The sequence below is a fragment of the Clarias gariepinus genome, chromosome 6 (genome assembly GCF_024256425.1).
Source record: "Clarias gariepinus isolate MV-2021 ecotype Netherlands chromosome 6, CGAR_prim_01v2, whole genome shotgun sequence".
In the NCBI taxonomy this organism is placed as follows: Eukaryota; Metazoa; Chordata; class Actinopteri; order Siluriformes; family Clariidae; genus Clarias; species Clarias gariepinus.
Genome location: NC_071105.1, coordinates 5,251,792 through 5,256,508, shown reverse-complemented (window position 1 = coordinate 5,256,508; position 4,717 = coordinate 5,251,792).

Below are 4,717 nucleotides of genomic sequence, written 5' to 3'. Positions count from 1 at the left end.
GGTCTCCTGGAGCAAGTAGAGCAAAATGGGATGGGAATGGGAGGGTATGCCAGGGAGTTCGAGGGGTCGCAGTCATTCACTTCCTTCTGCTTATGGCATTCAGTATGGGGTGCGTGGTGAGGCTCGTGAAAATTCTGCACGGTTTTTCCAAGAGTCTGAGTTGGGCGAGGTTAGAGAAATGTTGCGGTTGCAGCAGGAACAAATAACTAAGTTAACTCAAAGTATTGCCCGTTTACAGACTCCCCAGCCTTAAAGTCAATCTCCTCGTCGTAACCAGATTGTGTGCCGAAGATGTCAGAAACCGGGTCACTTTGCTAGAGAGTGCGATGGGGAGCGTGTACCTACTCGTTTTCCGTTAATTGCTCCGACACAAACCAATAGTGCACGGTCTGACTCACCTATGCCATCGGGAAACTAGTCCCCACCGCGTTGCAGAGCCAAAGCGCGGTCGGGGAGGAGAACGGCTCGGGTATTGCTTTATCACATTTAATGTCGTCTTGTCCATACCTTCTTGTCCGCATTGGCAGTGTTCAAGTGCCTTGATTGGTTGACACTGGGTCTATGGTGTCCACAATTACTGAAAGTTGCTTTCAAACGCATTTTCAATCATGGGGTGTAGATCGGTTAAAGTCGTGCCACTGGCTCCAGCTCCGTGCAGCCAATGGGTTGTCGATTCCTTACATTGGCTACATGGAGTTGGATATTGAGATGTGTAATCGATTGATTCCCAAGTGTGGGATTTTGGTGGTCAGGGATCATCCTGGCGGCATCGGTACTGGAATTCCCGGCGTGTTGGGGATGAATGTCCTTAGTCGATGCTATCAGGAGCTTTTTGGTCAGTATGGCCCTGGCTTGTTTGATTGTCCCTCCTTAGTGCAGGCCCCAAAATTCGTTTTACAGGCGTTACAACACTGCCATCTAGCAGAGGACCAGTCCTCAGTAGTACGCACGGGGAAGGTCAGATTGCGGGGTCGTAAGTCGTGTCGTGTTCCAGGTGGGATGTTAAAGCTTGTACCAGCCACATATTCTGAACAGTATGCAGAGGGGACTGTTTTGTTTGAGCCTCCGGTATCCGGTTTGCCAGCGGGATTGCTGGCTTCGTCTGCGCTTGTCAGAGTTGTCCGTGGTACAGTCTATTTGCCTATGGTTAATGTAGGGACCATAGAGGTAATGCTGTATGCTGGAACGATGTTAGGAACACTTAATAGTGTTCAGGTGGTAAGTTTGCCAGCGGGGATAACTAAGGACGGGCCAGTGACCGTTTCAATGCATTCTCAAGTCGTGGAGGCAGTTGTTCCGATCCAAGACCAAATTGAAGCTGTTGATTTGTCTGTCTTGTCGCAGGAGAAGCAAAGTAGGGTCAGAGCGCTGTTGAGGCGATATCAGTCTGTGTTCTCAGCCCACGAGGGTGATCTGGGTTGCACAGATGTGATTTCGCACGAGATACCGTTGCTGGATTCAGTTCCTGTTCGTCAGCGGTATAGGCGAATTCCGCCGTCAGAGTATGAGGTAGTTAAGTCGCATATTTACCAGCTCCTGGTAGCCAACGTTATTAGGAAGGGGCTGTAGTCCATATGCGTTGCCTATAGTGCTGCGTATGTGTGTTGACTGTCGTCAGTTAAATGCAAAGACGAGGAAGGATGCTTTTTCCCTTCCGCGCATTGAGGAGTCGCTCGATTTCTTAACGGGGGCAGGGTGGTTTTCCACTATGGATTTGGCTAGTGGTTATAGCCAAGTCCCTGTCCTCGAAAGGGATAGAGCTAAGACGGCATTTTGTACTCCTTTCGGTCTATTTGAGTTCAATCGTATGCCTTTCGGGCTGTGTAATGCTTCAAGCACTTTTCAGCGTTTGATGGAACAGCTGTTTGGGGATCAACAGGGTAGCTCACTATTGTTATATCTAAATGAGATTGTGGTGTTCTCCTATTCCATTTGGCAGCATTTGGAGCGGTTAGAGATTGTGCTGGGTCGCTTGGAGCATGAGGGTTTGAAGGCTGAATTGGCGAAGTGCGCGTTTTTCCAGAAAGAGTTAAAATATCTAAGTCATGTTATTTCCTCTCAGGGTGTATCCACTGACCCAGGTAAGATCGAGGCAGTTTTACAGAGGCGGTGTCCCACCAGTGCGTCTGAGTTACGCTCGTTCGTGATGTTTGGCCGGAGCAGTGCCAACAGAGCTTTGAGGAGTTAAACGACAGCCCCAGTGTTGGCCTACGCTGACTTCTTCCTCCCATTTATTTTGGAGGTAGATGCAAGCTATGGTGGCTTAGGGGCATTCCTCTCCCAGGAGCAGGGTGGCAGAGTGCGACCTATTGCGTACGCCAGCCGAAGTCTTATAATTGTAAAATGTAACTAGTTTTTTGTTATTATTGTTTGATCTAAATGATAAAAGTGTAATTTTTAATCAGACAGTTAAAAGAAGAGTTTAGTATTCCAGTAAAGTTGCGATATGTTTTATTTGTTTACTATGTTGTTTATAATATTATAGATATAAAATTGCAAACAATGAATTTGGAGTCTGATCCAGATTTAAGTTTCTTACTCTCATATCTTCTCCCTATTGGTATAAACATAATTCATAGCAATTGCCAAATATTAAAGATGGTATTATTTAATAAGATAATCTTGTGATAGTTTAGCATGGTTATTATGCAAATTTCAACTTCAAATTTCAAAAAAATTGTAGTTCAGTGTTAAAGATGATCCATACATGATAGTCACAATAGTGTGTTTAGAAAAACATGTTTTATAATATAGTTGGTTATAATATAGTTACCTCAGGCTTTAAAGAGATACTTTTACAGGTTTGAGGATAAATACTGCCCTCTAGTGAAGCTTTTATTAAAAGTATTATTTTAGGGACATACAGTGGAACCTTGAATTGCAGGAACCTTGAGTTGCAGAGCCTCTCACTCACACAAGCGTGCACTTACATACACACACCAGCTTTCAGACGGAACCTGAAAGAGGAAAGGAGAAGAAAGGGGCCTAATGTGAAGGACAACTTTCACACACACACACACACACACACACACACACACACCTGCGCAAACACAAGCACAAAATAAAAGATGCTTTAAATGCACACGTGGTCATATAGTAAACAGTACAAGTGTGCATGGTTGTTGATTATATGAGTGATGCACGCGCACTAACACAGAGCAAGGGAGACGATTGCTGTACCACAGCGTGCGAGAGAAAAGAACCATTGGCTTAGTTGTGATCACATGATGCTCAGAATCAAAACAAGAAGCACATGCGTGCCACCTGATACTCGATTATACTTGATATATATTTATTTAATTTTTTTTTTGCTCGTTTTGTGGGTTACTCTTAATCCGGGGTTCCACTGTATTATTATTAGTAGTAGTTTATAGAAAGGTTTTAGATTCTAACTAATAAATAAATACATAAACATCTTCCTAATTTCTTTGTTACTCTCTAAAATATCACGGTGGACTTTTAATTTAACATTAGTATATTAATATTACATCAGTTATCAAATCAAAATAAGCAAATATACACATGTATCTGCATCTTTAACTGTTTAAAAATAATTTTTAGAATCAGTGTCTCTACCACAAAATAGGGAGCTGGAAAAGAGCAGATATGAGCACACACAGCAGTATCAGTCAGAGTTACAAAAATGTACTGAGCACTGAGGCATGTTTTATGTGGGACATCTTGCATGCTTAAATACTGTAGACACAAGACGTCAGATGGAGTCAACTTAATTTGATTCATTGAACCCTCAGAATCAAAACATGTTACATGAAGTAGGAACATTATTTTAAAGTAAGATATGCAGGATGTTGTAATTAAATAAAATTAAAGCAGGCCCGAGATGTGCTATTACTAAGAAGAGAACCCTGAGCAGCGTCCGAGTCTCCTCAGTCTGGAGCACATGTGTACAGGAACACAAGGAGAACACAAACCCACGGTCAGCTGCTCCACAAGTTTCCAGTCAGACAGGCCTGTGGCCCACCTCTCATGTTGTTACTAGGCAACGTTTACATGATGACAATTAAGACACGCATGACACCTGGACGCAAGTCTATATAGGTCCCCAAGACAAAGCAGTAGACGTCTGGACATTTAGGAAGCACCAGGTCGTGGAGCATTGCTCTGGTATAGGGGGAAGAGAAAAGAGAAAACTGAAAAGAAAAGAGAAAACTGAAAAAGGAGAAAAGAAAAGGAAAAACTGAAAAGAAAAGAGAAAATAAAAAACTGAAGAGAGGAAGAAAAGGATTAACCCTGTTTAGAGAAAGCAGGGGATTTACATTTGTGTTTTAGTTTGTGGTTGCGTTTTTTTAATAAACCCACATTATCTATAAACGGGAAACTTTCACAAAATGATTGCACTACGCACTTCTGTGGCTCACACACACAACCTCCCCTCCGATGTTCAACAACGCCTGGACTTCAAAAAACTTTCAAGACCACAGCCAGTATAAAAAAAAAAAAAAACTTCCCATTCACTCACCTGATGCAAAGTAAACACTGTGTGATTTATTACCAGTTTTCTACCAGGTCTTGTTTAAATTGTGGTACCAATCGTCTATGTATCTGAACTTAATTTATATTATAAAAGTGATTTTATGTAGAATTTATTAAACTTAGTTCACCTGCACTTTTAGGCCAACTTTCATTACATATGTTGAAAACTACACAAGGATGAACTACTCTTATCAGATTTAAAAAAAGGATTCAACCGCCTCAA